This window comes from Lathyrus oleraceus, chromosome 6 (genome assembly GCF_024323335.1).
Source record: "Lathyrus oleraceus cultivar Zhongwan6 chromosome 6, CAAS_Psat_ZW6_1.0, whole genome shotgun sequence".
NCBI classification, from domain to species: Eukaryota; Viridiplantae; Streptophyta; class Magnoliopsida; order Fabales; family Fabaceae; genus Lathyrus; species Lathyrus oleraceus.
Genome location: NC_066584.1, coordinates 507,395,683 through 507,422,389, shown reverse-complemented (window position 1 = coordinate 507,422,389; position 26,707 = coordinate 507,395,683). Strand labels below are relative to the sequence as shown.

The window sequence follows — 26,707 nt, the reverse complement described above, 5'->3', positions numbered from 1 at the left end:
ATTATTTGAAAAATTCATGTCATGAGAAGAACAATGCAAAAAGGAGCACTCAAATTGGAGTCTTGGTTCAAAAGATATGGCCTTTTGAAGTTTCATGCACACTTTGCAATGATTTGATCATAACTCCTTAACTATTCGTCCTAAATTCATGATCTTGGACTTTTTGGAAATGGGAAAGAAAGATCTTCAACTTTCATGTTGGACAAAATTTCATTTGAAGCTTATTTGATGTTGGAAAGTTGAGTTGAAGTTGGTCCAAAAACGCCATTTTTGGGAACTTTCAAATTACAAGTCATTTTCAATTTTTGGAAACTTTTGACCTGGCTTCAAAATATTCAATGTAGACACTTGTCATGATGAATAAACCTCTTTGGGACATGAATGAAGTGTCTCAAACCATTTCTCCACCTCCTAGCCCTCAGTTGACTTTCATTTGACTTTTATGGGCCTCAGATGACCTGGACATGTACTGATGACTTCTGAGCCTCTGATATTGGTCAAGTTGCTTCAAACTGAACCTTGACTCATATAAGCTCTCTAGGATACTCATGTTTCTTTTTCCTCAAGAAAAACCTTGGTCTCTTGCACAGATGAATCCTCTTGATGCCAGTTACAGTTGACTGAATACAATGCAATGTGCCATGTGAATGTAATGTGATGTCAATGACCTAAAAATAAAAATGTATGCATGAATGGGGGGTGCAAATTTGAGGTGCTACAGGTGCCCCTATTCAATCGGCTGGGAACCTGAACGGATGAGAGCAACGACTGTCAGACCTTCAAGGTACATAGGGATTGGATACCAAAAGAACCGGAAAATTTGCACTCTGCGGGGGATGAATCCCAGAAACACAAGGCCATTTATCGATGGCGACTGCACAATAAAAATACCTCAGGAAAGCGAGGCCATTTACCGATGGCGGCTTTACTGGAAACTTGATATTTACCGATATCAACGTCAGCGAGACCATTTACCGATGGCTGCTGGCGAACAGATGTCACAGAAAGTGAGGCCATTTACCGATGGCGGCTAAGCTGGGCATTCGATATTTACCGATATCGAAGAAAGCGAGGCCATTTACCGATGGCGGCTTCAAAACAGTCGACTTGATATACACTGATATCAAGGAAAGCGGGGCCATTTACCGATGGCAGCTCCAACTGGGGAGAAAAAGGGTATTTACAACTGGAACCAGACAAGACGTTTATCGACGACTCTACTGGGGGTTTGATATTTATCAACGCATAGATACATGACCAGACATTTACCGATGACTGGGAAAAAGATACACAACCAGACATTTATCGATGACTGGGAAAAAGATACACAACCAGACATTTACCGATGACTGGGAAAAACTCGATGTTTACCGACATCGAAAGATGATGTTTACTGACATCAGAAAAAGATGACCAGACATTTACCGATGACTGGGGTGAGACTCGATGTTTACCGACATTGAAAGAGGATGTTTACCGGCATCAAAAAGGATGACCAGACATTTACCGATGACTGGGAAAAACTCGATGTTTACCGACATCAAAAAGGATGACCAGACATTTACCGATGACTGGGAAAAACTCGATGTTTACCGACATCAAAAAGGATGACCAGACATTTACCGATGACTGGGAAAAACTCGATGTTTACCGACATCAAAAAGGATGACCAGACATTTACCGATGACTGGGAAAAACTCGATGTTTACCGACATCGAAAGATGATGTTTACCGACATCAGAAAAAGAACACACACGGGTGTTGACATGACACGTACCGGTATCACAAGGATGACATCTACATATCCTAAGGCAAGGCCAAACACTTGCCGGGGACCTTACTGGGGAGAATCAAACTTTCCTTTCACGGACGGGTGAGGAAATAAACCTCTCTGAGGATTATCAATTCCGAATGCTGTCAGGAGCAACCGCTGCAAATGTTGAGAAATGATCCGCCTCTGCTGGGGATTTGATCCAATCTGGTTTAACACATGTATGCATATGTTTGAGTTTTTTCATGGCGTAATGCTCCATATCGAATGGAAATGCTACGCGATTTGAGGATGCAAATGCAAATGATAATTACTATATGCAAGGTGCAAAGGGAGGAAAACTCCTGCTGGGAAAGCACACGATCGCTTCCGAGCGAACAAATCTGATTTGATCTCCCAACTTTGTGGGGAAAGCATAACAATTCTGCTGCGAATACCTGCTGATATGACATTCTGGGAACGACAGAGAAACCAACTCAACTGGGGAGTCATCTGTTGAGCGAAACACCCACCTCTCAATCATGTTGGGGAATAGCACTGCTGCTGGGGGAACAGATCCTCGCTGGGGATGACCTCTACTGAACCCGATCCGCTTAGGGATTCCGCTGGGGATAACTGCCAACTTCAGATTTGCTGGGGAAAACATTCACAACCCTGCTGGGGAAAGGCGCTCATAACCTTACCGGGGATTACAGCATTTCATACCTGACTGCTGAGGAACAAACTACCCATAGATACCTTCGCTGGGGAAATAGTAACATTCAGGCTCGCTGGGGAACTAACAATCCTCATACCTGCTGGGGGAAAGTGTAACCTTTAAACCATCCTCAACCCTGCTGGGGATTGCAATCAACTTCAGGCCTGACTGCTGAGGCAACACTGATCTTGGCCTTGCTGGGGAGACAAACCCTGAACTTGCTTTGGACAACCCAACTTCTCACACTACTGGATAATGTTAAACAAACTTTGAACGAACTGTGGCTCACCTGCTTTAGCCAGCAATCAAAGATATTAACCTGCAAAACAACAAGACATACATGCCCCAGGGGATTGTACGGACAAAATACACCCACGTGTACTCAACATTCAAAATGATTTTCAAATGTTTTATCTTTCGGCACATTATTGTCTAGCCTTCATGTTTTTTATATGCAATGTTTATCAAAAATTCGGACGTTTTTGCAAACAAAACAGTAAAATAAAAAACAAGAGAGCAATTTATCTGAATAACGACTTTTATTGATTGAAAATGGGCCTATAAAGGCGAATACATCAGGAAGCAATTCCTAGGAAGAGGTAATTGCGCCAAAACAGGAAATAAACTATCCTATTGGCAATGTGAACACGGCATCCACTATTTTCAAATTCTGTTATGACTCGTATGTCCTCAATTTCCCCCAACTTCCTTGCTTTCTGAGAAGAACGATTGGACCGATCATATCCCTCAAGACGGTAGACACTGAAGCGTGATGAAGTACAGATAACTCAGACTGTAGTCTTCGCTTTAATCCCTCTTTTGCCTGTATCGCCCTTTCAGGTTTTCAATCCACCGGGATACCCATTTTTGCCTAAGCCGCCCTTGCGGGTTTTCGACTTACCGGGTGTACATATTCTTTTTTATTCTTTATCCCTAACTTTTGCCCGAACCTTTTCTTTCATTTTTTTTGGTTCACCGGGATGCCCTTTTTTTCCTGGACTCCTTTATTCTTTTCGTCCAGCGGGTCAATTTATGCGAAGTATTTTTTGACTACATCTGAGTTCACAGGGGAAGGAAAATCTTCACCATCCATAGTTGTAAGCATCAAGGTTCCACCAGAGAAAACCTTTTTAACAACATACGGACCTTCATAATTCGGAGTCCACTTGCCCCTGTTATCTGTACCGGGAGGAAGGATCCTCTTCAAAACCAAATCACCTGTCTGATAGCTTCGAGGACGCACTTTCTGATCAAAGGCTTTCTTCATCCTTCTCTGATACAGTTGCCCATGGCACACAGCTGCTAACCGCCTCTCTTCGATAAGGCTCAACTCGTTAAACCTGGTCCGGATCCACTCAGCTTCGTCTAGCTTGACATCCAACAAGACTCCCAGAGAAGGGATCTCCACTTCAACAGGTAGGACTGCTTCCATACCATACACAAGGGAGTAAGGGGTTGCCCCGGTCGACGTACGTACTGAGGTACGATACCCATGCAAAGCGAAAGGCAACATCTCATGCCAATCCTTGTACGTAACGACCATCTTCTGCACAATCTTCTTAATATTCTTGTTTGCCGCCTCTACAACACCATTCATCTTTGGTCTGTAAGGAGAAGAATTGTGATGTTCAATCTTGAAATCTCTACAAAGCTCCTTCATCATCTTGTTATTGAGATTCAAACCATTATCGGTAATGATTCTCTCCGGAACCCCATAACGACAAATAATCTCCTTCTTAATGAATCGGGCAACCACTTGCTTGGTAACGTTGGCATAGGAAGCTGCTTCCACCCACTTGGTGAAATAATCAATCGCGACCAAGATGAAGCGATGCCCACTAGAAGCAATAGGTTCAATCTTCCCAATCATATCGATGCCCCACATCGCGAATGGCCAAGGCGAATTCATAACATTCAGAGGGCTTGGTGGCACATGCACTTTATCTGCATAAATCTGACATTTATGGCACTTCCGAGCGTATCTGAAACAGTCGGATTCCATAGTCATCCAGTAATAACCGGCTCTTAACAACTTCTTGGCCATTGCATGACCACCGACATGGGTACCGAACGAACCCTCGTGTACTTCTTGCATCAACATGTCTGCTTCGTGTCTATCCACGCATCTGAGCAGAACCATGTTGAAGTTCCTCTTGTACAACACATCATCCTGATTCAAATAAAAGCTTCCAGCTAGCCTTCTCAGGGTTTTCTTGTCATTCTTTGACGTTCCTTCAGGATACTCATGGCTCTTGAGGAAATTCTTAATGTCAAAGTACCACGACTTCTCATCAACAACAGACTCGGCTGCAAACACATACGCAGGCCTCTCGAGTCGATTCACAGCAACATGTGGCACATGATTCCACCAATGGACTTTGATCATAGAAGACAAAGTAGCCAGGGCATCAGCCATCTGATTTTCATCTCGGGGGACATGATATAACTTCACTATCTTGAAGAACGTCAAGATCCTTCTGGTGTAATCTCGATAAGGAATCAAATGCGGCTGATGAGTATTCCAGTCTCCATTGACTTGGTTAATCACTACAGTGGAATCTCCATAAATGTCCAGAGTTTTGATCCTTAGATCGATGGCTTCTTCAATACCCATGATACAAGCCTCATACTCAGCCTCGTTGTTGGTTACATCAAAAGTCAGTCTGGCAGAAAAAGGTATGTGTGCACCTTTAGGATTGATAAGTACTGCCCCAACACCGTTGCCATTCATATTTACCACCCCATCAAACATCAATGTCCACTTGTCATCAGAATCCGGTCCTTCCTCGACAAAAGGCTCCTCACAATCTTTCATCTTTAGATACATGATGTCTTCATCGGGGAATTCAAACATCATTGGTTGATAGTCATCGATTGGTTGCTCGGCAAGGTAGTCTGACAGAATACTACCCTTGATGGCCTTCTGCGACGTGTACTGGATATCATACTCCGTTAAAATCATCTGCCAACGAGCAACACACCCGGTGAGAGCCGGCTTCTCAAAGATGTACTTCACTGGATCCATCTTAGAAATCAACAAAGTAGTATGGTTCAACATATACTGTCTCAGTCGGCGAGCAGCCCAGGCCAAAGCACAACAAGTTTTCTCGAGCTGCGAATATCTTATTTCATAGTCGGTAAACTTTTTGCTAAGGTAGTATATAGCATGCTCTTTTCGACCAGACTCGTCATGCTGTCCCAATACACACCCCATCGAATTCTCAGTCACTGACATGTACATTATTAGAGGCCTCCCAGGAACTGGAGGTACAAGGATTGGAGGTTTATGCAAATACTCTTTTATCTTATCAAAAGCTTTTTGACAGTCATCATTCCACCTGATTGCTTAATCTTTTCTTAGCAATTTGAAAATCGGTTCGCACGTAGCGATTAGGTGAGATATGAACCGTGCAATGTAATTCAGTCTCCCTAAAAACCCACAGACCTGCTTTTCCGTTTTTGGTTCAGGCATTTCTTGAATAGCTTTTACTTTCGCTGGATTAACCTCAATCCCTTTCTCACTGACAATGAAGCCTAACAGTTTTCCAGATCTCACTCTAAACGTACACTTGTTTGGATTCAGCCTCAGTTTGAAGTTTCTCAGCCTTTCAAACAACTTCTGCAGGTTTACCAAGTGCTCCTCTTCTGTTTGAGACTTTGCAATCATATCATCCACGTACACTTCGATTTCTTTGTGCATCATGTCATGAAAGAGAGTCGTCATAGCCCTCTGATAGGTAGCACCGACATTCTTCAGCCCAAATGGCATCACCTTATAGCAGAATGTGCCCTAAGGAGTAATGAATGTCGTCTTTTCCATGTCTTCTGGCACCATCTTAATCTGATTATAGCCAGAAAATCCATCCATGAAAGAGAAAACTGAGGATTGAGCAGTGTTATCAACCACTACATCAATGTGAGGTAATGGGAAGTCATCTTTCGGACTGGCTCTGTTTAAATCTCGGTAATCGACACACATCCTGACTTTACCATCCTTCTTCGGCACAGGTACGATGTTGGCCACCCACGGGGGATAATTGGTCACTGCCAAAAAACCCGCATCCAACTGCTTCTGAACCTCTTCTTTGATCTTAACAGCCATGTCGGGACTAGTTCTACGAAGCTTCTGCTTTACCGAAGGACAATCTTCTCTGAGAGGTAGCCTGTGCACCACGATATCTGTATCCAAACCAGGCATATCTTGATACGACCATGCGAATATCTCCACATATTCTCTCAGCATCTCAATTAGCCCTCTCTTGACATCTTCCTTCAAAGCAGCCCCGATCTTGATCTCTCTCTTGGCGTCCTCAATACCCAAGTTAATAATCTCCAACTCTTCCTGATGAGGTTGGATGACCCTTTCCTCCTGTTTCAATAATCTGACCAATTCTTTGGGGAGTTCACAGTCTTCCTCACTCTCCTCTTCAGCTTGGTAAATGGGATTATCGAAATCATACTGAGCCATAACATAACTGTTTTTAGTGGATTCCGCAAGATCGATTATGCATGTTTAATGCTTTATTTTAGACAAAGAGTTCAAGAAAGTCACAAAAACAAAAAACATTGCCATTTTTATTGTTTTGGAAAATGAAAATACAAACAGAAAGACAGTGAGCACAAATTTGTTTGCAAAACGTCCTTTATTAATGATAATCATTTCAAACATGATGAGGCCCTACAATGAACCATTACGCCCCGGGCAGAACGTAGGGTTTTTGTACAGAATGAAAAAACAAAAGAAAATTACTCTGTCTGAAGAGTAACTTGGACCATTTCTTCAGCCGTCCAATTGTTGATCGACTCCCCTGGAGCACACGGGCGCACCCAGTTGTCCACATCACAATCACTGTCCCCGTCTTCACCACCTACTGCAAAGACGTCACCATGGTTCATCAACCCAGCGTTGGTGAAGGTGCTCGGCCCTTTCTGATCTTGCTCTGCCTGAAGAGGCTGATAACCGATACCGAATTTGTCTTCCTTCACGGGAAAGTCAACCATCTTGCCCCAGCCTTTTGCATTTCCAGACTTGACAACCTCCACAGCTTGCTTGTAGGATGCAATTGAGGCACCTGACTTCTTCTGCTCCACAACAGCCACCTTTTCAAGAGCAACGGTCTCAAACGCTTGGCACAGAGTTTCATGGATCTCGCCATCCACCTCCACATACTTGAAAGAGGATAAATGACTCACCAGAATGTCCTCCTCGCCGCACACAGTTACAATCTGCCCATTCCATACATACTTCAGCTTTTGATGGAGAGTTGACGACACTGATCCAGCCCCATGTATCCAGGGACGCCCCAATAAGCAACTATATGTTGGTTGAATATCCATCACATAGAAGACAACATCAAATACCTCTGGGCCAATCTTCACTGGCAACGTGACTTCACCAAAAACTGATCGTTTGGATCCATCAAAAGCACGAACAATGAGATCACTCGGAGTGAGGACAACCCCTTCAACATCAATCTTGCTTAAAATCTTCTTGGGCAACACATTCAAGGAAGAGCCAGTATCCACCAACACATGTGACAACACTGCACCTTTGCACTCCATGGTGATGTGTAGAGCTTTGTTGTGATTACGACCTTCAGGTGTCAAATCCAGGTCTGTGAACCCTAACCCATGTCTTGTGCTCACATTCGCAATGACACCCTCAAGTTGATTAACAGAAATCTCCTGAGGCACGTAAGCCAGATTCAACATCTTCAGCAAGACATTACGGTGTGCCTCAGAGCACAATAACAGCGAGAGTATAGAGATCTTCGACGGAGTTTGATTCAGCTGGTCCACGATCTTATAATCACTTTTCTTAATGATCTTCATGAACTCCTCCACATCTTTCTCAAAAGACCCCTCAGGCGCCTCCTTCTGTACAAGTTCTTCTTCTACCACAACTTGTTTACCTTTTGCCTTAGCAAGAGCCTCGGCGTTGCTATCTCTCAAAGTCTGTGGTGCAAACAGACGACCGCTCCTAGTAAAACCCCCAGGTCCTCCTACATTGTCCACAACCGGACCAACAGTTACAGGAGCTTTAACTGGCACACCAATGGTCACCGGAGCCTGATTCACTGGTCTGGTCTGATTCTCTGACCTTCTGTTGTTACGGTAAGCATTGTCATATTTCCAAGGAACGACCCTACTATTCTCAACAGGTCTTCTATCAGAAGCAACAATGGTAGTAGGAGTACCAACAGTTACTGGCGCAGATATGGTCATCGGAGTACCAACAGTTGCGGGCACATTAACAATTCTTGGGGCACGTCCAGGACCCTCGGACGGCTTGAAATAAATGGTGACAGTTGAGACTACCCCACGACCTTTCTCAGCCCGACTAAACTGCAGGCAACCTTCATCAATCAGACCCTGGATACCGCTTCTCAGCTTTTCACAACCATTCTCTGAATCATCACAGTCTGAGCAACTCTCTTCACAGCCCGGGAACACTCCCCCTTTCAGCAGACGTTCTTTCACAACACACAGCGAAGTCTGAACCTCATCAACATCAACCACCAAATCTACAGTCTCCTCATCTTCCACATTATTCACCCTATGCCCACCGTGCTGAGGCATAGGATTATTCACAACATTTGGAACAGGAGCAAAGTTGATTGTCTTGGCATCAATCAGATCCTGGACCTTATGATGAAACGCCCTACAATTCTCAATATGGTTCCCTGGTGCACCGGAATGGAAGTCACAATGGACATTGGCATCATACCCAACAGGTATCTTTGTCAACGGAGCCATGGTGCGTAATTCAACAAACCCCAACCTGAGCAATTCAGGAAGCAATTCAGCGTATGTCATCGGCAACGGGTCGAAACGACGATCCGACATTCTCTGTCTCGGCTGAAATGGACGTTGTTGTTGTTGTTGTTGTGGTTGAGGTGCTGGGATAGTTACAGCAGCAACCTGACGATACTGCCCTCTGTTTATATTCCTTCTGTGATGTACAACATTAGTCTCCCCCTCCCTCCTTCGGGGTGCCCCAGAAAATGGCTTCTTAGAACTGGAAGATGAAGAACCAGCATCTTGAATCTTCCCTGCTTTAATAAGGCTCTCAGTCCTCTCTCCGCAGATAACCACATCAGAGAAACTACCGAACGAGCAACTCCCCATTCGGTCCATGAACACACCCTGCAGTGTTCCAATAAACATGCCAGTCAGCTCTCTCTCCAACATCGGAGGTTGCACCCTTGCAGCTAACTCACGCCATCTCTGGGCGTACTCCTTGAAGCTTTCACCAGATTTTTGGAACAAGCTCTGCAGTTGGGTTCTGCTGGGGGCCATGTCCATATTATGTTTATACTGCCTCAAGAAGGCTTCACCCAGATCTCTCCAACTTCTAACGGATTCTCTTTTCAACTCCATGTACCAGTCCAAGGACGCTCCAGACAAGCTGTCCTGGAAAAAATACATCCACATCTTTTCATCGTCTGTATAGGCGGAGATCTTTCTGAAATAAGCCTGAACGTGAGTACGAGGACAAGAAGTGCCATTATATTTGTCAAAGGAAAGCGCCTTGAATTTGTAAGGAATTCTCAGCCCATCAACCAATCCCATGTTGGTCACATCAAATCCCAAAGAGTTCTAACACTCCATGGCACGGATTTTCTCAGCTAGGGCGTCAACTTTCCTATCCCTCTCTTCAGTCCTTCCCACTTCGTCATCATCACTCAGGAGAGTGAACATATCTTCCTGTCTGTCAACTAACGGAGCAGGCTGACGAACTGGAGCACGGGTCACTCTGGCATTAGCAGTCTCTGGAGCAATAGGTTGTCCATTGATTCTGATACCCCTCAACTCATCACCCATAACATAGTTGTTGATGGGAATAGCAGCAGTAACGTTGTCATTGATTGGGCCTCCCTCTGGCAAAGTATGGTTGACGGGTGGAATTGCAGCTTCCTGTCTCTGAACCAGGGCTCGAAGTTCCTCTTGCCCTTGCGCAACCCCTTGCATCATATTCATAAACTGGGCCATGTTAGCCCTCATCTCTGCTAACTCAGCTTGAACTTGATCCATACCTCTCTGTTGATTCAACCTCGTAGCGTAGCGGTGCGGACGACGATCAACAATCCTGCCTGAAACAGGAACCAGAATGAGAAGTCTTCTTCAAAGATACCTGTAATGCAAGAATGATATGTGTATGATGCACATGATGCGTATGATGCATATGATATGTTTTATCATTTCTCAGGCGTTCAAGAGCCTTATTCACTTCGGAAAAATAGCAACCTGCAACAAAAACATCAAAGAAGCAACCTACACAAGACAAGGAGCAAAAGGTGAAACATCAACAATCTCATCTATAGATCATGAGCAAAAAGATCATACAAACATAGTTAAATCACAAACTCAAATCATCAGAGTAGAACAAGGAATCCCATCCAACAATCCTGGAGGTGATTCTCAAAATAAACAACAAGATAAACTAAGAAAGTCGTCCTCCCGGAATAAGAGTCTTCAGGTACTGGCACTGATCAACCAACCGGTCACACTCTAAACACTCGGGTAAAGGGGTGATCTTCTCCTTCAATTGCCTTCTGAGCTCCACAACCTCTTCTCCAAGCTGGCTCTCTGATGCATGCTTTAGGTCTACCTCCTTCTTCAACTGAATGTCTTTGTCTTTAAGCTGCTTTTCCAAGTCTCGTATCTTCTTCTGGTAATTGGCTTCCGCTCTTTGCAACCTCAAATGCTCACGGTGTTCTCCATCCAACATTGCTTCTATCTCCTCATAGGACCTCTTTTTGCTTCCCAATCTACTAGCGCTCTCACCCTGCACTCCTTTGAGTTTATGGGCCAGACTCAACTTATCAGCTTTGGCTTTGTAAAGCTCCATCTGGATATCTTGTTCCTTCTCTTTCAACCGACGATTCTCCATTAAGGCTTGTTTATAATACTCAGCAGACACATTCTCAGAAAGGATCAAAGGCGGTTGCTTTTGCAATGGTTCCATCCTATCATAGGGTAACAACAAAGTCTCAACTCTCTCCTTGACCCACTCAATGTATGCGGGCATAACAATGGCAAACTTCTTCCCTAACACAGATCCATCTTTGACACCAATAGTCTTCCAAGCCTTTCCCACTTGCTCCAATCTAGCTGGGTCACTCCGCTTCTCAAAATACACACTTTTAGCTATCTCAACATCTAACGGTCTTCCATTCATAACAAACCCCAACTGACGGAGAGAAAGAACTGGGTTATAATTGATGCAACCCTTGGTTCCTATGAGTGGAACATTACAAAACCCTCCACAACTCATAATGACATTGCGCACATTCATCCGGTAAGCTTGCCACTTGATATCATAGGAGGTGAGTGACATAATCCTCTGAGTCCACTTATGAGTGTTCTGAGTATCCACAAAAGGTCCACTGATTGGTAGAAAAGACAAGAACCATCTGAGTAGCAAAGGGAGACAACACCTGATAGCCCCACCCTTACCATGCCTGCTGTGTATAGCATAATAAGTGTCAGCTAACAAGGTAGCAACCGGGTTTCCTCCAATGAAAATAATGACTGCAGCAAGATCCACAAAATTAGGCATGCTAGGATACAACACAACTCCATAGATCATGATAGCCAACTGAGCGTTGAAAGCTTCCCAATTACCTCTCTTTGCTTCTTCCTTAGCCATTCTCACCAAGAACTTCAAAGGCAAACCCACAACATCACCACTTGACTTCCAATTGTCACTCACTTCTTTGACACTCAAATAAAGAGTCTTAGCAACAACCTTGAAATCAACCTCCTTTGGAACATCCAAGAAGGGCACCTGATATCTGATCGGGACATTCATCAGGATGGAATACTCTTCAAGAGTGGGGGCCAACTGATAATCCTGAAAGGTGAAACAACGGAGCTTTGGATCATAGAACTGTAGGAGAGTCTACAGAGGTACTGGGTCAACCACCATCTTCAACAACATCAGAATATCCCCATACTGATCATCAAACATCTTCTGATTACAACCGGTCACCAGATTACTCAACTCTGCCAAAGATGTCAACGACTCACGATAGAAACTGTAGGTGCAAGTCTTCCTCTTCAACTCTAGAATGGTTACCATCTCTCACAGTGAACAGACTCCTGAATGAACCTGAGAAATGATATGCATGTACAAGTTAGTTTTTTTCTTTTTTCTTTTTTTCATTTTTTTATATCATTTTTTTGAAAATAAACATGCTATGATGCAATTATGACTAGTTGGCTGTGTATCACGGAGCACAGGATCAGAACTTCGGCATCGGAACCGGAAGCCACAAACCAAGGTCATCTGAAACCCATACTTCTGAACCAAGTTACCATCAGGACCAAACAGAAGTCACCACCAGAATACAGTCACCAACAAATCAAGTCACCAACGGTACCTGTAATGATTCAATCCCTCCCCACTCGCGGGTGTCATCTAGGCCAGGGTAAGGTCAAGAGAAATGCAGGACAAACAACCCTTTCAAGAATATCATCATATGCACACCAGATGTATGCAACGATAATACCCCATCAGAATCTGAATTGCTCGTGATATCATGTTCCGCTAAGTGGCGCCATACCACCCGCTTCCCATGAATCACTCTATTCCTAGGTGTCCTAAAGTTCACTCATAACCTGGGTATTGGGCCTTTTACCTCTTGTAACTCCCACCCCACAGAGAGACAGATACACAACCAACATAGTGAAAGTATGATGCATGCAAACATAGATGCAAACATATATGCAAACATATACAATCACAACATGATAATAAATGCAATAAATAAAACAGTAAAAGCAACCAAACCCTATCCTAAAGAGCGCTAGGATTGACTCGCTTAGGGAAGATGGACCAGCGATAGGTCAACTTCTCGGGATATTCCCCAGCAGAGTCGCCAGCTGTCGCATTACGCGAAAAACCGGCGGGAAAAGAAACACAGAGCCGCCACCGTGCATTATTTATCCCAAAGGCGGGAAAGGAAACGCTCGAAGTAAACCTGGAAAAGAATGGTCTCACGACCAGAGATTGATAGGATCGGGAGTCGGTTATGCGAAGGGAAGGTATTATCACCCCTACGCATCCGTCGTACTCGACGGGATCCACACTCAGAAAGAATAGAAGAAAGGTTGCTAAATAACTGCTCAAACACTGCACACACGCTGGAAGGAAACACAGATGAAAGACGGAAGAAGCGGACTCGGCAGGATATCGCATCCTGGGCCTACGTAGCCGGTCAGACACAGACATCAGAGTCGACGTAGTTCGGGGAAATGGGAACGTGCTCGCTAGGGGGTCGCATCCTATGCATACATATCTTCTCTAACTAGAGGAAGAATCAGAGCACTCGTAGCTCGGCTAACGCACGCCAAATAAAACACAAACAGGAAACTGACTGCCAATAGCTGGACTTACGTCAGACTCCACACAAACAAACCACACACAGGAAACCGACTGCCAATCGCTGGACTTACGTCAGACTCCAAGCACACACACAAGAAGAAGAAGGGTCTCGATTGCAACTAGGGCAAGAGAAAGGGAAGGTCTCAATCGCAACAGGGGCGAGAGAAAAGAATCAAAGTTAGTTGTCAGTCAAACTCGACAAGACATCGCATCTCGTGCCTACGTATCTCATCTGAACATGAGAATCAGAGTTGCCGTAGTTCGGCTAGGCTATTTCTGTTGGTTTGTGTTTTTTTAAGTGGACAACGTCGCTACGCAATCTACCGGATGCTCGACCTTTGGAGACTTACTCACCTGTAGTAGAAGGAGTTAACGTGTCCATAAGAGGGGATAATGTTTGTTTGTGTTTTAGGAAAGCTCACGCAAGAAAGGAAGTCCTAGACGAAGGAACCGTGCTACCTTAATTGACATGCAAACGAGAGACTACGCGGAGTCTAGCAAACCTAGGGAATACAATCACACCACACAAACTCATACAGCATGAAGTAAACACACCAACAAGGGGCTCAAACATCAAGGCTGGGCTTTAGTCAAGGGGTCATATCAACCTCGACAACCAAGCCAACTGGAAAGGTATCTGGGGGCTCTTAACCAATGACATTGACCGTCAGGGTGAGCAGATGAAAGGTGATGAGGGTAAGACCTCATAGCTCTTAACCCGGGCCTGGGTGAGCTTGACTCAATGAAAGTGTGGGGATCCAGAATGAGGGACCCTACTCCACATGACTGACTCTGGACAATGATCTTGGGTGTTTATTCAAAGTGCATCAACACGTAGTGCGAGCAAGATGAATGACTCAACTGACTAGCAGGGGATGGATTAAACATCCCTTCTATCTGCCAATTGCCTCTTCACTTAGGAGGACTTGAAATGCAAGGCACAAAGATAAACAAGCACAAACATTGCCTCTTAAGGAGGGCTTCAGACAGGTGCCTGCCAAAGATAGCAGGTTTTCCAGACTATATGAAGTCAAAGGTCATTACCTGGGTGGTATGCCAACCACAAGCAAAGCAAAGTTCAAATAATGAACTTAAAGCAGCTAATGTACCTGTGTAAACAACCAAACAATCAGTATAGTATTCAGACAAAACAATCAGAAAGTCCAACAGTGAGACAACCAATCATCAGACAACATCAATGCAAGGCCTAAGATGCAAGCAAACTAAATTATTTCATCACCCACAAGACCTACAAAACAGTAAGGTTAGTCAACCAAAATAGCTTGTATCTCAAGTGATGAGATCATTTCAACCAATGTGGCTAAATGCTTGAAACCTGAAACACAAAGTCCAAAGGATGAGAACAAACCACTAGCTCAAAGGCTAGGGTCAAAGGTGGGGTAAAAAGTCAAAACAGAAGCTAAAACTCAACATGAATCACATTTGATCAAGTAAGGACAAGCCCTAAAAAGGACCAAATCAAAATCATCCAGCAAAGTCATGTGGTGAACAAAATATGGCAAGGGCACACAACATGATCATCAATTGGACATACAAGTGAGAAAATGCACATTAAATCAGAAATGACTCAAACAATTTTGGAAATTTTCATGAGTATACAAAAAGTCCAATACAATCATCATACCAAAAATTGTAAACAGAAGAGATCAATTGGTCTATCAATGAAAATGATCAAATAGGACATCCAATTGTGTGACATGCATTGTCACACCATATTAACATGTACATAAAATAGGGATGGAACATGAGAAAAATATCAAACCAAGCCTCAAATGTCAATCAACATGTTAAGAGTCAACACACAAAATTTCATGGCCATTGGATTATTTTTGAGCATTTTATGATAGAAAGAATGAAGCAAGGTCCAAATGTACACATGTTCACATAACTCAACACAATTCAAAATCCAAAAAGGATAAAAACATGAAATCCACACCAAAAAATAAAGGACATTCCAAGGATCATTTAGCAAAAAGAATGGAATTACTTGGATGATTTTTCAATCAGTTATGAATTTTTGAAGTTGGAAGAAAATAATTGAAATAATGTTGAAATAATTGGAAATGGTATTAAAACTGGAAATGGAAAAGTGCTGCAGGTGGGAATCGAATGGGGGGCGTATCAAAACGCGGTGTTTCACTAAAACACGCTGGCGTCCCACTCAACAGGTCTAGCGTATGCGTGGCCAAGTCAACGCAACGAGGGCCTATCATTCTGCTAGGTAAGCGCTTGCGTGGCACGAATGGGACAAAAACCCTAACAAGAAAAACCAGAGCCGCCTGGTACTGTAGCGCACGGCCAGGCTTGGGAGGAAACAACCGTCTCCTTCTTGGAGACGGCGGGTGAACAATGATGACCTAGCAAATTTTTTCCAGAATTCAAAAACCAATACACTAATCGCAAGCTTAGATCACGTAGGCTCCAAATCCATCATCCATTTAGTCCAATTCCTCATAAATCAAGAGAATCGAAGGGAAATATTTGGATCTACAAAACTTCTATCAAGCATAACTTAGCCAATACTCAACCATTTTAAAAAATATTCATATCAGTATGATCAGGGAATCAAGCTCTACAATAATATGGCAATAAAAACGAGAAATAGGAGGTTCGATTTCCAACCTTCTTGGAGAGTAGTGGATGAAAACAGTGGTTTCCAGAGCTAGCAATCTCCAGATTCACCTCCTTTGAGCTCCACTGAAATTATATGCAAGAAACAGCACGTGAAAAGACCAGAATCAAGCTTAATTTGGAACTTCCATTAATGCATTCAAGCTTGTGGTATGCACGAATCTGAGCTGAAATTCACCAAATGCACATTGAATCTTGCTTAACAACACTCCATGTTCATGATTATGCAAGAAAATTCCAGGTTTATGTGCAAATTTTTGGAAAACCAATGAAGAGAAAATTGAGAGTGAAGAGGGATTTCTAGATCTGAAACTTGGTATCCTCAGCAATACAGTTACCATTAAGCCTTTATACCCTCTGTTAATTAATCTGAAATTAATTTTAAGCCATGGTTAATTGAGATTATGAAGATATAAGGTGTGTGCACAAATTGCCATTTTCACCTCATGCATGGAATGGCTACGTGAACAGTGCACAAAGAGTGCCCAAATTCATTCAAAATCAGCCCATGCACACATTGGCATTGGAATTATATGCATGTGATCAACCAATTTTGATTTTGGCAATTTCCCTTCAAAAATAGCATGCATGAGCAAATGGTTGTGTGAATGAATTTCATGCCATGTAATGAATTATTTGAAAAATTCATGTCATGAGAAGAACAATGCAAAAAGGAGCACTCAAATTGGAGTCTTGGTTCAAAAGATATGGCCTTTTGAAGTTTCATGCACACTTTGCAATGATTTGATCATAACTCCTTAACTATTCGTCCTAAATTCATGATCTTGGACTTTTTGGAAATGGGAAAGAAAGATCTTCAACTTTCATGTTGGACAAAATTTCATTTGAAGCTTATTTGATGTTGGAAAGTTGAGTTGAAGTTGGTCCAAAAACGCCATTTTTGGGAACTTTCAAATTACAAGTCATTTTCAATTTTTGGAAACTTTTGACCTGGCTTCAAAATATTCAATGTAGACACTTGTCATGATGAATAGACCTCTTTGGGACATGAATGAAGTGTCTCAAACCATTTCTCCACCTCCTAGCCCTCAGTTGACTTTCAGTTGACTTTTATGGGCCTCAGATGACCTGGACATGTACTGATGACTTCTGAGCCTCTGATATTGGTCAAGTTGCTTCAAACTGAACCTTGACTCATATAAGCTCTCTAGGATACTCATGTTGCTTTTGCCTCAAGAAAAACCTTGGTCTCTTGCACAGATGAATCCTCTTGATGCCAGTTACAGTTGACTGAATACAATGCAATGTGCCATGTGAATGTAATGTGATGTCAATGACCTAAAAATGAAAATGTATGAATGAATGGGGGGTGCAAATTTGAGGTGCTACACCCGGCAACGGCGCCAAAAACTTGATCGCTGTGTTCGTAAGTGCACGAATCGCGTCAGAGTAATATAAAAGAATATTGATCCCACAGAGACCAAATCGTCAATCTATCGATTACTATCGTTACGGTGTTTATCTAAGGCGGTATGAAAGAGGTATTGATGTTGCAAAATAACAGCAAATAAAGGAAGTAATAAATACAGTGCAGATAAAGACATGTTTGAATGTACTTCACGCCAGTTAAACGATATTTCAATTGTCTAAATAGAACTATTTATGGGGCAATATTTTCTACTCTTGAAAAGAATCCATTTAATAGGAACTGTTGCTTTCGCGTATTCAAAATCGAGTTTACCGTTAAATTAAGACCTTTTATTGTCACTTATAAAAGGTGCGCAAAACGCTAAAGTATTAAACTTATTTTTAAGAAATAAGACTCGTAAACTTAGTTGAAAAGTGATTTTGATTTGGAAAGTTTTATCCAAGGAGTTTCCTGGTTTTAAATCTATCAACGCGTCCGAAAACAGTTTCAAAAATCGTTTTTCTTTAAAGTGATAAAAATTCCTAGTTAACTAAGCCAGGGTGCTTTCGCACTCCTTGAATAGTTAAAACTAACCAAGTTTGTTTCAGAAAACTCAAGTTAAAAATCAAAACAACCTTTAAAGCATTTCTACAGATTCAATATGTGAAACATCTCTTTAACCGCGATCCTTACATTCTAACCTTCGAAAGATTAACCCATACATGGTAATACAAACAAACACAACGATATTGATCATGATGAAAAATTGTTTTAGAATGTAAGCCGTAAAGAACGAGTAAAGCGTGGACAAAAATTAAATAAAGTAAAGCGTGGACAGAAATTAAATAAAGTAAAGCGTGGACAGAAATTAAATAAAGTAAAGCGTGAGCAGAAATTAAATAAAGTAAAGCGTGACAAGTAAAATAAATAAAAGCGATTAAATAAGAACCTGCTCCAAACAGAGGCTTTAAATCTGGTACAAGGAAAATAAACCTTCGACTCTAAAGATAAAGACGACAACAAATCAAGTGCTCCAACTCAATCTCACTAAGGTGCGATAACCCCACGATGTGACGAATTACCACTTTTACATATGATAAATATAGTCTTAGTATTGTAAACTAAGTTGGATGATTTGGAAATGAAAATGGAATGACCTATTTATAGAGGAGTTCAGCAGTTTGTAAAGACCATGATGCCTTTCAACTTCTCCTTAGTAGGAACGTGAATTGCAAAGGTGGCGCCCGCTGCCCCTTCGTGGCGCCCGCCATGTGTGGAAATGAGAAAGTTCATGGGAATGTGGCGGTTACCTCCTGGTTGAGGGCTGATGAGTCATGGTTTCTCCTATAGCGGCTGCCATGTGTAACGCCATGTGTACAATATTTGCCGAAAAACCCTAATTTTTGGTCTTTTTGCTTCGTTTCTTCTAAAAGGGTCCCAAAAGAGCTAAATATCTGAAAACAACATAAAAGAGAGTATAACACAAGCAAAATGATAATAAAGACCTAATAAACATGTGAAATCCGAGTAAAAAATGCGGTGTGATTTAGTATGATTAATAGTGTGATGTGAGGCAAAACAACTATCTTTCGTACTTGCACCACCCATTATGTTGAGAAAGTAATTGACAAGTTCAAACACTTACATTTCAAGAAAGTGAATACTCCATTTGATCCTAGTGTAAAACTTCAAAAGAATGATGGAAGAGTTGTGTCTCAATTGGAATATGCAAGTGCATACAATGTACTAGACCTGACATCGCATTTGCAATTATAAAATGAGTAGATTTTACTAGCAATCCAAATGGTGAGCACTGGAAGGCCATCGTTAGAATTTTTGGCTATCTTATGAAAACCAAAAACCTTGGTCTCTATTATGGTATATTTCCTATCATATTAGAAGGATATACCGATGCGTGTTAGATATCAAGTGTTGAATATCATAAATCTGCATTTGATATTTACACTAGCCAGGGTTCAATTTTTTGGAAGAGCATGAAACAAATATGGATCACTCTCTCAACCATTGACTAAAGACAATGTTTCAAAGGCGTTGATGCATTGCGGTAGTCAAGTCACTTTACCTAGAGCATACAAATACTATATAACAGAAAGTCTAGTTAAGTAAGACTTAGACATTCTTTTGTGAGAAAATTGATTAAGGGTATAATCATTTCATTCATATACAATTAAGCTATAATTTTCTTGATCCATTTATTAAAACACTGACCAGAGATTTAGTAAAGACTACCTCAAGAGGTATGTGATTTAAACACCTTGAATAAGGGTTCCAACAACAGTAGCATCCTAATATGAAGTTAACAAACCTTAACATGAGATTCAATGGGTAACAACAAGTCGTTAATTTTGATGTTTATGCAACATTCTGTGACAATGTTGACTATTACATTTTGAGGGTTGATCTTTTTCAAACTCTTAATGAAGTTATATATCGAGGATATGCATCTCAATAAATAGATATAAAATGAACTTCACATATATGAATTTCGAGACGGTGTTGTCTCAAAGTGAGAGTTGGAGTTTCTCTCATGAAAAATTAACGGAAACAGGAAAAGCACATGGCCATAAATAGTGTTAGGCGAGAGATGTAGGTAAAGAACCATTAAAGAATGTGTGTAAGATAATGCCGTTATAATTACAAGGGATAACAGTTCAAAGTATAACTACCTAACATTCTGATTAAACTTTGTGTTATCCATTTACTAAAACACTGACCAGAGATTTAGTAAAGATTACCTCGAGAGGCATGTGATTGAAACTCCTTGAATAAGGGTTCCAACAACAGTAGCATCCCAATATGAAGTTAGCTAACCTTAACCTGAGATTCAATGGGTAACAACAAGTCGTTGATTTTGATGTTTACACAACATTATGTGACAAGGTTGACTATTACATTTTGAGGGTTGAGCTTTTTCAAACTTTTAATGAAGTTTTATATCGAGAATATGTATCTCAAGAAATAGATATAAAATGAACTTCACATATATGAATTTCGAGATGGCGTTGTCTCAAAGTGAGAGTTGGAGTTTCTCTCATGAAAAATTCACGGAAATAGGAAAAGCATATGGTTATAAATAGTGCTAGGCGAGAGATGTAGGCAAAGAACCATTAAAGAATGCGTGTGAGGTAACACCGATATAATTATAAGGTATAACAGTTCAAAGCATAGATACCTAACATTCCGATTAAACTTAGCGTTATCCTTACTAAGGATAAGTTCAAATAGAAAGATACTTAATTGTATTAACATTCTTTTCCTCTCTTTTTCTGAATTGGTCTTGTCATTATTAGAACAAGTGGGGGATTGTTGTAAATTATTAAAAATTAATAATTTTGAATGTGTTCCAAAATGACAATAAAATATTCAAGTGAAGATTGATTTTTGAATTCATAAATATGCAACATTTGTGAAGTGTTGCAGTAGGTTTAAATTCAGAAATAGGCAACACTTGTGAAGTGTTGCAGTAGGCTTGAAGTCTGAAATAGGCAACCTTTGAAAACTGTTATTGTAGGCGAAATAATGAACATTTAAAAAGCGCTGCTATAGGCGAAACAATGCAACATATTTAAAAAGTGTTGCTATATGCGAAACAATACAACATTTAGCATAAGTGTTTTTGAAAGTGTGTGTTTCATCGAGGGTCGCAACCTTATGAAACAACACAAGTTTGACCTATAAGTTGAGCATTTCGAATTCAGAAAAACACATTTAAAAAGTCTATCTTCTTCACACAAAATTTCGGATTTCATCTTCCCTACATTCGAGTTTTTATCGATCTTGTACAAACTCGAGTATAGGCTGAATTATCCTGGGTATTCCTGCATAGAAACTCTAAGACAATCTGAGAGTGTTTGAAATACTATAAAGAAAGTGATTCATTCACGATTCTAGACTCGATCCATTTGATTTATAATTTAATTTTCTAACAATCTTATAGTATTGCGAATAATGGATAGCAAGGCTTCTGTTTCAAACATCAAATAGAGGAACTCAGCGCATAACACAAAATAATCGGTATTATGAATCCAGCTAAGTTCTTATTGTTTCTCATAAAAATTAGAGCATCGCGAAAATCATAAAATGAAGATCAAATATAAAATTTCTAACACTTGATATCAAAGTCTTGATTATTTAGATTGTGATTTTCTAATAATAATTAATTGATATAAAATTATAATTAAAAATAATAAATTATATATATCAATGTGATTCATTTTGTCATGCGTTTTTTCATTTCGAAAGTCATTATGATTTGTAATGTAATTTTCTATATTTCTACGTTAAAGGATATGAAAATTTTCATTTTGGCAAATCATACTTAATAGATATGCATTTTAGTATTAAAAAGTTTTTAAATGAAAAGTTAATGATACTTTTCACGGGAAAGAAAAACATCAATTCTTAGAATTTAATTGTATTTCTCAGCAATGAATCTTTCATATTTTCCATGCTTAGTGATGCATATCAATTATATTATGTACTGAAACGATTGGTTCTGATGCACTATATTTATAATCATACCAAAATATATATATATATATATATATATATATATATATATATATATATATATATATATATATATATATATAAACATTTGGTTCATATAAATTTCTCATAAGATCAAAATAATTTTCAAAGCAAATGTTTATCATAAATTATAAACATATTTATGTATGCATAGTAACCAATTCTAAACTCATACATATATAATGAAAATGTGGTATTGGTGTGAGTAAAAGTAATCATGATCGTGATACACTGTAAGTGAATACTATTATACATACTTAGATCAAAGTCTTTTTCCATGAACATGGATATGTGATAACATACTTCTACGGCAATGAATTTGGTATGACCAACACTGCACAAAATATATTTTTTATTAATAAATTGTACTTTGAAATTAATTTTAAAATTGAGTTTGTTAATATCAAAGTGGTCAAATTCATAAAAATTCTATGATTTTTTAAATGATAATTGAACTTTGATTCATATACTATGTGAGTTGTTTGTGTTCGATGATATATATATATTATTCAAATATAGATTATTACTTATATAGATCTTTGAATTTGGGGTAACTATTAAATTTTGAGATGTGGAATTCTTTGTGAACCTAATCATAGAGGATAAGGAATTCGAGATTTTCACAAATGAAGAACCTCGTGAGGAAGGTTCTCCACAAATTGTTGAAACACAAATTGAAAGTTCATCACTAATGAAGAATCTCGTGAGGAACATTCTTCATGGACTGTTGAAAAACAACTCAAACTTAGAATAATCAAGAGAGTCTGAAAGGTTAAGGATCTAGGACCGAACAAAATTGATAGTCAATTTACTTCTTTTATCCAATGAAAGGAAATAGTAAGAATTTTATTTGTAAGGTTCCTATTCTTCAAGTGGCAGACGATCCTAAGACTTATAAGGAAACAATAGCTTCAAAGGACTTCGCTTTTTAGAAGGATGTTATCCAAGACGAAATGGATTCAACAATGTCAACCATACTTGAGAACTTGTCGATCTACCTAAAGGATCAAAACCTATTGGATGCAAGTGGATTTTTAGAAGGAAGTATCATAGTGATGATACACTAAACACCTACAATGATAGATTAATATTCAAGGGTTTAGACAAAAGGAATGTGTTGATTATTTCAACACATATGCACCACTAGCAAGGACGACAACAATTAGAAGTATTATTTGCATGACCTTATAGTTCATCAAATACATTCCAAAATGTAAGGTTCATGGTGCATAATTTGAATCATGATTGACAAGTGTTGATACAAAACATTTGTTATGCTTGAATAGTAGTTCAGTCTGTCTGCAGTGTATGACTTGTACTGACTTGAGATGTGAAGTCTTGAACTTGAATTGATGTCTTGATATCCAATGCAACTTCAGTACGAGGGACTAGCCTTATCAAGTGATCAATGGTCTTTTGATCACTTGTATAGACTGAGGGAATGATCACAAGTCAAAGAATTTAGTTGATCAAAACAACTTTGATCAATTTAATCAATAGGGATATAATCATTTGTGAAATTATGTACAAGGGATTAATAACCTAAAAATCTTAATGAATTAATCAAATTACATTAATCATAATTCTAGAAATAACCTAAAATTAAGGGAACATGCTAGTGATGCATTGGTTATCAATTATCTACAATAATTAAATCTAAAAAAGAATCAAAATTCTAATCAACTTCACAAACATGATTAAACTCAATTAATTCAAAAATTTAAGAACTATTATCATTAATTCTAAAAAAGAACAATTAATTCTAAAAAAATGAATTAAAAAAATTGTTTATTTTCTAACTATTTTATTCGTCAAAACAAATGCTAAAAATATAATAATAAAAAAATAAAAAAAACAAAAATACAAGAAATTAAAAACATGGGGTATCACTGAAAGATAGGGTGCAGGGATGAAATGGGCGCATGACCCACGTATGAGGCCCATATGCCATTCAACTTGTGAACAGGGGAGGTGCAAGGAACTAACTGGGTGCGAAAAGAAAATAATTGGGCCTTAGGGGGTTTTGAGCCCATTACGGAAATGTAAGGGAAAGGAAAGCTCAACTTCAACTATAGAGCATGTGGTTCACATGTTTCTCAGTTTTAACATGTTCAAGCTATCATCACTATAACATGAGCAGCTCCGCCACACTGAAGCTCACCACTGGCGACGGCGGAGCACCAAATGCATAACCAAATATACCAAATCAATCCATTTCCTAAGCCCTAACCAAATCACAAATCAATTTCTACCAATTCTTCATAACAACCCCGAATCGAGCAGAAAATCTCTAAGAACCCTAACCAAAGATTCAAAAATTTAACTCTTATATGGAGGAATCAAAGTCCTTGAGTTTAGGGCTTTAATTCCCCGACATCTCCCCTACATGGTGGTAACTAGAACAATGCCTGAAGATGATGAAATGGCACCTACCTGCCGGAGAAATGAAGTTTGAGCTCGGAGCAAACGAAGGTCTTGATAGTGATTGTTTTAGGTACGAGTCTTCACTTCTTGAACTTCTTATTCTTCTACTCCAATCCTTCTTCTTCTTACTTCTGCTATGATTTGAGTCTTCTTCTTCTCCTGCGTGTGAGTTGTGCGAGTGAAAGAGTGAATTGAGAAATGTGTGGTTGAAAGGATTTGAGATTGAGAGAGTTTTCAATTTCTGGGAAAATGAAAGGTGAACCGAAAAATGAAGAGTGAATCGTGATTTTATAGTGAGGGAGAGAGTTAAAAGAGTTAACTCTCTTAACTTGATCAAGGTGAAAAGTTGTTAGAAGTGAGTTCACTCTGTTATTTATAGGGTATTTGGATTTTCAATTAGGAACTATTTTTAGTTAATCTCCACTTTTGAAGTTAGTTATTTAGTTAGATTTTAAATTCAGTTAGTAATCAAATGTGTCTGGTTAATGCAGGTGATGGTTGAATGAAGCGTGTCAAGTGTTGGGGATTATAAATGGTGATGACCTGCCAAACAGGTTTTGTTGTAGGGGACAGTTGCTTGACAAATGCAGGTCGTGTTTAATTTGTAGGTTACAGGTTGATGACCTGCAGGAGCAGGTAATGTTTCAACAGGTTTTGGTTAATTGATTGGCAAATGCAGGTTTGTTAGGCTAATGATGACCTATTGATGCAGGTTTAGTTGTAACTCAAATGCAAGGCAAGGTAATGCAAAAACTGGTTGAATGGTTAGGTGTTAGGAGCAACTTAATGGATGAGCAATGTTGTCGCATTCATGCTGCAGGTCAAGGTATTGTGATGCATACTTTCCTCTTCGATTCAATTTATGTTGAACTCATAGTTGCACATGTTGAGATTGTTATGAAATATGGTTAAATGTTGTTAGTAACTAAGTCAATTAGGTAGAAATTGAACCTGTAAACTTGGCTTCTATATGGTTTTATATGCAATGCACCATGTTGATATTGGTTGGTACAATTCGCTTAATGAATGTGTGTTTTGCTGCTGACTATTTGAATGTCACTTTCTTTACTAGGTTAACATGGTAGCTGCTTATGAATGGTTGTAAGTATTAGTATGCATCATGTTAGGTTAGGATCATGCATTGTATCAGGTTGTAGCAGGGCATGACATGTAGTATGTCTATTTGCACTTAATGTTTGTGTTTGATTCATGTCTCTAAGCCTTAGATACTTGTTTGCAAATGTATGTTTGTAGTTAAATGTTGGATTATGTATGTGTGTGTGCCTTGAATCATGTATGTATATTTATTGGATTGCTAAATGACATGTTGAGTTCAAGGCTGGCATGGCAATTTTGATGGCAAATAAGGCTTGGTGCAAAATGTGGTTTTCTTGTTCATGAATAAACTTGGTAATGGAATCACATGGAAATATTGGAAATGACATAGACTTCATGTAGAAATTAAGGTTAGGTCATTGGAATAGGTCAGTTGACTTTGGTCAACTGGTTGACTAAAAAGTCAATAGTTGACCAAAAGTCAATTGTAGGTCAAACTTGACATTTTTGTAATTTTCTTGTATGAACCATGTAAATGACAATCTTATGATTGAATGAACAATATTTTGAATGGAAATGGTCTTTTGGATTCTAAGAAACAATGCCTTATTTTTCAAGTTATCATTTTGCCTTCCAAATTCCAAGTTTGAAACAACTTTGAAATGAATCATGATCACTTGAACAAATGGTTATGATTGCATGATGACATATGAACCAACAGACTAGAACAAGTGGACTATGAATGCACCTTGAATCAAAGATTAATGGACTAAGGAGGCATAGTGAACCGTGCGAACA

At 39.7% G+C, this 26,707-nt stretch overlaps 1 long non-coding RNA gene across 2 annotated transcripts; it reads left to right on the top strand.

Moving 5' to 3' along the window:
* The first annotated feature begins 24,525 nt into the window (after positions 1-24,525).
* Positions 24,526-26,486, top strand: LOC127097792 (uncharacterized). 2 transcript variants are annotated; one of them, XR_007793175.1, is made up of 4 exons: positions 24,526-24,923; positions 25,345-25,489; positions 25,566-25,679; positions 26,222-26,486. It is a non-coding gene; the product is annotated as an uncharacterized LOC127097792 (long non-coding RNA). The 2 variants fall into 2 exon arrangements; XR_007793176.1 differs by lacking the exon at positions 26,222-26,486 and adding an exon at positions 25,926-26,211.
* Positions 26,487-26,707: the final 221 nt, after the last annotated feature.